We start from the raw sequence: 10,441 nt of genomic DNA on the forward strand, positions 1-10,441 counted from the left end.
TCCATCCATCCATCATTCATCCACCCAACCATCATTCATCCACCCATCATCCATTCATCATTCATCCACCCACCTTTCATCCATCCATCATCCATTCATCAATCCATCCATCCATCCATCCATCATTCATCCATCCATCCATCCATCCATCATTCATCCACCCAACCATCATTCATCCATCCATCCATCATCCATCCATCCATCCACCCATCCATCCATCCATCCATCATTCATCCACCCAACCATCATTCATCCATCCATCCATCATCCATCCATCCATCCATCCATCCATCCATCCATCCATCCATCCATCCATCATTCATCCACCTAACCATCATTCATCCATCCATCTATCATCCATCATCTGTCCATCCATCCATCATCCATCCATCCATCCATCCATCCATGAACAGGTCTTGGAGGTAACAGATAATCCAGGAGATGCAAACCCAGACCTCCCTCTCACCAGTGATCGTGGATCCCAAGGTATTCCAAACCCAGAGGATGCATAACCCCTCCAGTAGATTCAAGATCTGTCCCAGGGTCTTCTTCCAGTGGGACATGAGACATGACTCAAAAATCTGGACAATAAGGGTCAAATGAATGACCTTTCTTATACAATGGGCTCTGAGGTATCAGCTCAGTGTTTGAAGTTTACATGACAACCTGCAACATCTCCCTGCAGGCTGACAGGAGCACATTGATCTAAACATCAGTGTAAAACCACTCAGATGCTTTGATGGAAACAGTGTTTAGTGTGGAAGAAGTCAAGGTTAAATGTCTTGAGCCACAGAGGGAGCAGAGGGTGTGGGGTGGCACTTAAAAATCTCTTTGATTTAGCTTCATGTCTGCAATGACATTCAGACGTCTTTTGGTCTTGTTGATCTATTATTTACCAAAGAGTACCCCTGAGTTTCATTATTCATGAACCATCGTGAGTGGATCATCATCAGACCTTTTATCAATCTGACTTTTTATTCAAATTTACCACCATATTGAAAGGAATTTTAATTTATTTAGAGAAAACAGGTTTTAGAATTAAATGCCAAAATAAAAGATTGCTTTCTGCTTTCTTTGTATTTTTGACTGATTGCATTTCATAACACTAAAAAAGGATTTTGTTTTTTATTTAATGCCTTGTAAATGCTGTAAATTTCCATTACCACTGGTGTGAACTTCTAGKAATTTTTTTAAAACATCTTCTAGACAATAAAACAGTTTTGTACTTTATAGGACACCTCCTTTTTACTTTGTTGTTTAAGACACAAATATAAAGTTGAATAAATGCAAAAGGTTTAAAAGTTTTGTTTAGATTCATAATGTTTATGAACTCCTGTATGTGTACCTGCAACAAACCCAGTTTCACATTTAATTTGAATCATTTATGAGACTGTAATGAACCAAATTATGATTTTAAATTGTATTATTTCCAAAATAGTTTTGACCAGACTGTGTTGTTGGGCTTTCTCTTTCTTTTGTGATTGAATTTAACGAGACTGGAAAATAACATGAGGAGACAACATTTAAAACAGGGAAAATTGTAGATTATTTGGGATTGAAATCTGGTTTCATACATTTTAGGTGTGACACATTTCCATTTTTGTCTTTTTAAGTGTATTTTTTATATGTGCAGCTGCTCTTACACTGGTACATTACAGAGGAAAACCCCTCAGAAAGATCAAATGCTGCATAAATTTCTAAAGTTTCAGACCTTTAATCGATTACATTCTTCTCCACCACTTTAGTCTCACAGAGCAAATAGACATTAATGACAAAATGTTTCAAAGGAAACCCAAAAACTGTAAAAATGATTCAACAGACGACCATCCATCGAACACATCATGAGACTCACATCTCAGACATCAGACGAGCAGAACGGGTGATTCTTCCCCTTTCACTGTTCTCTCCTCTACCTCACTGGGCGGGCTCATAAATCACACTGAWYGCTTCTAGAGTTGYGGTCTTCACAAGGTAAAAGGGTCATAAAATATCTCCAGTTCACTCATTTTAAATGGAGGTGTGGAGGAGAGTCTGACTCTATCCTGCTGAGGTGTGTGAATAGATAAAATATGTCAAGTTGAATGGTTTGGTGATGTCCAACAGGGCAGAAAGTTTTAACATCCGAGCAGCACAATTTCATAAAATCACATGTATAATTAACAGGATTCCAAATCATTTTATCACCACTGTCTGGTGTTAAAGTAAACCTGCTGATGAACCAGGATTCCATGAATTAATTCAAGCTTTAGTTCATTTAGTTTTTCTGCACTAAGATGTCAGACCTAAACACACACATGCTCAAAAAGTGAATTGTAAGCAAAAGTGACGGTAACTTATGTGCACTACTTAAAAAGAAAAAAAACAACAACAACAACAAATGCTGAAATACTCTAAAATTTGATTTAGCTCTAACAGATAAATAGAAACTTAAACACAAAACAAAACTGTCAGTTTGGGAAATTTTCACAAACATGGTTGTTTTTAGTCTGAAAACTTTGATTTGAAATGTTATTTTTCTCCTGATCAAGTTAGGTGTGAGACATGAAACTGATACATATAAAATCACTGCCCCATGGCCATTGACATAAATTACTGTTATACACAGGACCAGGAGGTGGAAGCTGAAGCTACAAAGCACGACTTCTATCTTGTGGCTGGTTTCAGTACAGTTTTTAAGTCCTGCGCCTCCATATAAATGAATATAGAGGGGCGGGACATAAAAAATAAAAATATTTTATTTTCTAGGTTAAAAAAATACAGTTTTCAGGTGCTAATTTTTGTTAATACTCTAACTCTTCCTTGCTGCTGTAAGAACTACATGAACTAACATGCATTTAATTTTCAATGTATTTAGTTTCAAGTAATCTGGGTCTTGAAAAGTGTCATGATGCACTGTGATTGATAATGTAACAGCCTGTCAGTCCCTACTGCACAGACTCTGGTTCCAAAAATGCAACATCTCAGACATTTTGACTTCAATTTTGGATACTGGAAGGTAATGCTTTGTCCATCTTTTATCACGTCATTGCTTCTGACAAATTAATCTTGAGTATTAGAAAGAGATGATTGGCAGAAGAARGTTAAGAATCAAGATTTAATTTTTCAGTTTTATTAATATAACTTACATACAAATTGTTGGAAATATGCTAAAGATAGAAGAAAAATGCAGCTGGTTTTGTTGTGTAAAAGCAAATGATTAAAAAAAACTAACTTTACACAGAAGTTTTTTTAGTCATGTTGAGTATTAAGGCCACTGGGTCAGCTGCCCTCATCATTATTTATGGGGAAAGTGATGGTTTTAGCTTGGCAGCTCGCACCAGCCCGTTTGATGCTGGCACCTACAGACAGCCTTACCCGTGGCGCCCAGCWGAAGGTGAAGAGGCCAGGTCTAAAATATGCCCGTTATCGGCCTAATGACCCGCATCACAATTAACACTCTGCTGCTCAGCACGTAAGCAATGAGGATGCCGAGGTGTTTATTGGATGTTGGCTTTGGCTCCCTGGTGAACCTCGCCGTGCTCCAGCTGATCGTTTTCCAGACCGGAGCTGGAGGCTGTCCAGTCTGACACATGCAGCGTGCAGAGGAGCCCGGCAGCCACAAAGAAGCAGGCTGACATACATAACAGCACAGAGGGACTGATGAGACACCCAAAGAAGTGCTGCTGAAGAGCTATTTTTATCCTCAGACGAAGTGATGTGAGGAGRTCTGCTTTGAAAACTTTCTGATGATGAAGTCGTGTGATAAATCCTGCTGCTAAAATAAGTGATTTGATGTGATATAATGAAGAAATCAGAATGATGCTTTGTACAACCTTCCTTTTCTATTTATAAAAATGTATTTTCTATGTTTTTACTAATGAAGCTGATATTTTAAACCCTTTAGTCTTTTATTGGCTGACAACACAGACAGGAGGAGACCACAGTGCACCAGTTTTTGGACCTGCAAACAGTTTGAAAGTCAACAAGGGCACAGAATCTTCACACGTTCCTGTTGTTGCAGATCCACTGCACTGAGCTCGGTTATCTAATCAGGATGAGCGGGACAGAAAGCGGGGAAACTCCCCTCAGATCATGCCAGGCCTGGAGAAGCAGGTGCATTTTGTCCCGGCCAGATTTTACATCCATCATCTCCTAGCAACAACACCAGAAAAAGGAAGCTCCACCAGCTTTGGAGCTGCGATGTAACAAAATGTTCCCTTTTTTTTTCTTGTTTGACAGTGTTATTTTTTAAATACTTTGTTTACACTAAATTGAACAAATTAGTCTGTGTGGTAGTTTTTTTTCTTAGCAGCAGGTGTAACGGATAAACGCTGTTTGTTGTTCATCAAATCAAACATGAACAGGCTTTTTTTTTTTGCACAGATGTTCAATAGGCTGCCCTGCAGTCAGTTTAATAACACAGCTCATTATGTTGCTGACACTTTAATACAATCATGATGTTTACATCTTTCTGCTCATTTTTATCATATTTTCCCCTCTGTGTTTTGTATTAAAAACTATAAATGGGTCAGAAATGGCCCACGAGGTCATTAAAATCACAGAGCAGCACAATGATTCAAAGCATCTCCAGTGTTTGAAGTTTGGAGCAGCTCACACAGAAGAAGCTGTCCATCCACCATGAAACGTTAACTATTGTCATCACAGTTTGTGCTCCGTGTGAGTGTGAGCTTTTCTCTCTCATTGTAGGCTGTCCCAGCAGAGATTAGGGGCCAGAGCGGCTGAATGGAAAAGCGAGAGGCAGCCCCCTTCTTTTTTTTTCTTTCCTCTCTCTGGATGCTTTCACTCATAATGAATGAGCACAATTCTGGGAAATGTGCCCCATGAAGAGCGGAGGAAACCCCCAAATCCAGCAGAGCTCCTGAGGGGATCTGCCTTTGACAAACGACTTCCCCCCATGTGGAGAGTAGAGCCCTGCAGATCAGCCAGTGCATCTAATAAAAACCGCTGAAGACGTGATCTCGTCTGCCAGCGTCAAACACCATATGTGCGTGTTTCTGGTCTCACAGGTTGATGTTGCATGTTTCTTTATCTGTTGTGAGATTTATTACTGTTCCACATTAAGGGTGTAAAATTTATATTTACGTCCAATCCAAGGTAAGCAGTGGTATCTCCTTACAGCGGTGAGGATTACAACAAAACAAACAGTTTTGATGGTTCAAGTTCACTCCATCCTCAAAAGGTCAGACATCAAAAAGCTGCTGAATGAATGACACTGACAAATGCTGTCAATCCCAGCAGGGGGTTATACTGACTCGTTTAGCTGAAGGGTGGGTGGGATGAGGACAGAAACAGACAGCTGAAAGAGCCTGGTGTTCTCCAGAGCCTGAACAGCTGAGACCACTGGCAGCAGGACCTCTGGGACTTGGCTTTATTTGATGAGGAAAGCCTTTCGAGGGAAGAGGAGGCAAAGAGCTGCTTCACGAGCTGAGTGAATAATAAATACAGGACTAATAATAAAAAAAGCTGAAAGCAAAAACAGAAGCTCGGATGGACAGCGGCAGTCAAAACAGACAGGAACAGATAGGGAGCATCCATATAGTATCTAATAAAACAATAACTGTTATCATAAACAAGCAGCTCTGCATCGATTTCTCAGAACGGCTCACAGTTACTCAACAGCCATCCAGCGGTCGCACTATCTGCGACAGCAAGCGTGTTGAGATTAGACAGGCTGAGCTTTTCAGTTCAACAGTCCAACAATATTTATTCAATTCAAGAAAACTGTTGGCTGTGAGGACTTCATGGATCTGCAGAGAAAAGACCAGTGGGCTGAAAAAAATGCCTAAAAGCACCGAAAATCATCTTGGTTAAAACTGTGCTCAATTTGTATTGAAATGTAAAGTTTGTAAAACTCTGATCATACAATCTGGTCATCAGTTTAAAAGCTGTATTGCCAAACAAACATCCCCGTGTTATTTAGGTCCCAAAGCATTCTGGGGAAATGACCTCCAGTGCGAGCTCTAGCTTAAACACTAATTTTGAAGAATGTCAAACGATTGGCTCTTTTAAATGAAAGTAGAATTGTTGACAGAGAGGAGATTGTGGAAACTGAAAATGTGGATGAGCAGGGTTATTATAGTTAACTAAAACTAACTAAATAACGAAAACGGAAATTCGTCCTTCCGTCCATTTTCTGCCGCTTATCCGGGATCGGGTCTTGGGGGCAGCAGAGATACCCAGACTTCCCTCTCCCCAGCCACTTGGGCCAGCTCAAGGTGTTCCCAGGCCAGCCACGAGAAACATAGTCCCTCCAGGGTGTCCTGGGTCTTCCTCTGGGCCTCCTCCCAGTGGGCGCCCGAAAAACCTCACCAGGGAGTTATCCTAGCCAGATGCCTGAGCCACCTCAACTGGCTCCTTTCAACATGGAGGAGCAGCGGCTCTACTCTGAGTCCCTCCCGGATGACAAAAAAACTGAAACTGAAAAAACATTTTAGTTAGCTAAAATAAATAAAAACTGTAATAAAATGAAAAAATGATAACTAACTAGAACTGTATAATCTTTTTTACAAAACTAACTGAAACTAACTGAAATTTTAGATAGAATATCCTTAGTTTTAGTGTTGGTCAATTTTTTTTTATTTTGTTCTTTTTTTAATCGAGTAGCTTCACGTTAGCTGTGGGCAGCTTACAGCACCTCATGGTCCATGACAACACTTGTTTACAGTCTGCTGCTCAGCATCACCTGCCAAATGACGACAACAAAGGTTGGATGAAATGGACACTTTGGGATTTCTGAAAACTCAAAGCAAGTGTCTTGTAGTGGAAACAGGTGATAAAACAGGTGGAATACTTCTCAAGGGAAAAACTGCATGAGTCAAGCTCACGCAAGATGGCTAACTGTGACTATCTTGACACACTAGCTTCTCTCAGTAGCTCCTGTGAAAAACAAGCAAATAATCGCCCAAGTTTTTAGTTAGCAAAATTGAGTTACGCAATTATTTTAGGAAGGTGTCGCTATAATGAACGCTTTAACTAGCAGCCAAATAGCTGTTGGTTAGTTAACTCACAGGAACATCACAAGCTGGAGGATGTAATGGCAAACATGTTTATTCAAACTATAAAAAACTAATACTAGAACTAATAAAAACTAAACTAAACTAAAACTAAGTATTAAAAATGCAGTAATAACTAATAAAAATATCAAATCCACTGTAAAAACTAATTAAAACTAACTGAATTAAAAGAAAAAAGTTACAATGAAATAAAACTAAACTATAATGAAAAATCCAAAACTATTATCACCTTGGGGTGAAGGACAACAGAGCTGCTTTATGGAAGGAGAACCTCAAATTTAGCCTGTTAGCTTTTGTGTTAGCTCCCGAGCTAATAGAAACGGAGATGGCATTAGCGTCCGAGCTAATTTACTGTGCATTACGTTTGATTGTTTTAACCTATATTTTGCAGAAAAAAGAAACTAATACAACATATTATTTCACCGACACACATTATAGCTTTTTAGCCTTGAATCTTGGTGTTTTCATAAGTCACAAAACACAATTTTTAGTAGAATAAAGAAATACCATATTATGTCCAACATGTGCGAGTATCCCTTTAAAGGAGACATATCCTTTTAAGTTGGGGTCTATGTAAAGCGGAACTGCAATGCTTTGGTCTTCCTCATTTTTGTAACTCCACTACCCCTTTTCTGAGGGGTGTCTCAGATCAACTCGTTTTGAGGCTGTCTTTTTAAATCCAAACAAGGTGCTTCTATAGCTGTGCAGAAGGGTTTTATTTAAAAATTCATTAAAAGATGTCAACAAGGGACAACTTGTCCATCCAGCCTCACATGTTGGAGCCAGAGTCTGACCCAGAGCCAGTGAAGACCACTAATTGAGGTAAGTCCAGACCTTATTTGGCAGTTCCGTCCCAAATATTGTGAAGTAATAGCTCAGAAAACATCGTGGAAAATAGAGAAAACTGAATGGGATTAAAAAGATGACCCTAACAGAATATAAAGATGTCTTTGCAGCACCAGGAGAGACTAAATTAAACTTTTCTGCACTCTTAGAGACTCCAAATACACAACAAAATGTATTTAACAGCTAAAAAAGTGGATTTTGCAGGACGTGGGCCCTTTAAACATTCATAGATCAGACTAAATACAGGCAGTGAGGGTGGCTTATTTTCAGAGTCAGGAATGCTAAAAGCTCTAGGTTATACTTCATTGCTGGGCATCAGAAGATTTCGGCGGCACTCGAATGATCAAGCTTTCATTTCCACTTTGCTGCTCAAGTGAGCCTCACAAGACTGACGGCGGTACTTCGCTCACGATGAAAGCAGCTCTTCTTTGTTTTGATTTAAKAAGAAAAAGTCTGAAATCTGACTCCGGCTGAGGTAAACATTACACCTCCACGAGGCTTTCGCTCTTCAGCAACGCACACGCCTGAAGATGCTTCACCTACACAGAGGTTCTTACACCACAGGGACGGGACAGAAGTGACCTGAGAGGGGCCTCAAAAACAATAAGTCAGAAAGCTGCAAGCACTCAGTGATGAGCTCAGTTACTCTCTCACCTCAGACATGACCTCTGTCGGTCATTATCGCTCCACCGGGCCCACCGTCCTTCCTCCTGATAGCTATTTGAGTGGTGACATCTGTTTTCAGTCTATATTTACTAAACTTGGACAGCAGCAGACTCGGGGAATCCCAGGAGGCTCCTCATTGGGTCTAAAGGCCATCGCAGCTTCCACAAGCCATAAAACGAGGCGTTAGACAGAAATGAGCGCTTTGCAGAGCTTTAAACAAGGGTGTTGTATGGAGCGTAACGTGTTTGAGTTGAGAAATGTTTTGGTTTAATTACATTACAGACAATCAAGTAACTGTTAAAATAAATGACAATATAAAACCATTGATTGGTCCTTAAGAAGGTCTTTCCAGGTTAGAATTCAGCTGTAAAAAATAAGACCAGTAACGCATTTCATATGTTATGTCCAACAACATAAAATCATAGAATAGATTTTAAAATAAGTTAAATTGTTAAATGTAATGGACAGGTGACAGACTCAAGTCTGTCCTGTTTTTTTATTTTATTTTTTGTCTCTTTTTTTTTTTTGGTTATTTGTGAAGTTTTAATACTGTAATTCATTTTTTATGTTTGAAAAGTTTCTTGTGTTTTTGTATTTTATATGCCAAGTGTAAAATACCACATTTTCATTATTTAGCTAAATTTGAGTGTGACAACACTTTAATGTTATTTAGCTCACTGTTATTACATTTTACAAATTTTTACTAAATGTTGAATACATGTGTTATATGTTATGTCTAAAAGTTTAATTCTAAATCTAAATGTGTAAAAAAAATCTTAAATCTATGTTACACACTGCTCAACAACAACATAATAGGAGTCACTGTAGGTCGTGACCCTGAAAGGAAGATTATGAATGGATGAACAGAACTGAAAAACCTTTCATATATCGGTATCGGTTCAGATGTATTGCAGCATTTTGTACAGGTACTTGTAAAATGTTGGTTTGGGGTCAGTAATCAATGGGGATAAAAATCTGAAAGCTGGATAACTCTACTTTCAAACACCTGAATGTATGCTCTCAAATGCAGGAAAATATTATTACTTGTGAATAAATTTCACYATCTGATGATTAGATCGAACCAAAAACAAACATCAGTCAACTAAAAGAGTCCAACAAAAAAAAAAGAGTTGAACTTTAACCCAGATAAACAAGCGTGCGTCATCTTCGGATCATTTTGTTTACAGGAGAAACTTACATATTGTGCATATGACGTAAGTACTTGTTGCAAAACAACACAGTGATATCTGAATGTGGGTCAGAAAATCTGTCTATATAAACAAGTTTAAATAAAATCACAACTGGAGCCATTTATAAATATATATACCACTAATCAGAGGGAGTAGAACAGTTTATCACATCCAACAGTAAAGGTATATTTTCATGCTTTGATCATAAATCTAAATAATAATAATAATAATAATAATAATAATAATAATCTCTTTGCTTGGTAGCAGCTAATTTTGACACTTAAGTTCAAAGAATCCCATATTTTGCACCCTGGGTGCTGCATCACTCCTGAGATATGGATCAGTTTCAGGAAGGAACTAAATGAAGACTGTTGTTGGTGCAAACAGAGGTGGGTGTCAGCTGAGCTGCAGGTCCAAACGGCTGCTTGTTCAGGAGGTTGAAGTAGATGTAGCTGAAAACAGACTCCGGTCCGTCTCAAACATTTTTAGATCACTGAACAAAACATTCAGCCCAGGCCCCAGACGTGAAACTCGATAACAGAGAGCTCATCAAAGTCCTYTCGTACCTGCTGATGTGGTCGTGGAGGGTCTGCTGGGCGTGATCAGATGCACTCCTGGGATTGTTCCACCAGATCATGAGAGGAGGTGATTGTGGCACAAGATAAAGGTAAAGAACTCTGATGTGGCAACAGCGTCTGTTAAAGGAAGGGGAGCGTGTTGTTTTGA

Source organism: Austrofundulus limnaeus, unplaced genomic scaffold (assembly GCF_001266775.1).
Source record: "Austrofundulus limnaeus strain Quisiro unplaced genomic scaffold, Austrofundulus_limnaeus-1.0 Scaffold49, whole genome shotgun sequence".
In the NCBI taxonomy this organism is placed as follows: domain Eukaryota; kingdom Metazoa; phylum Chordata; class Actinopteri; order Cyprinodontiformes; family Rivulidae; genus Austrofundulus; species Austrofundulus limnaeus.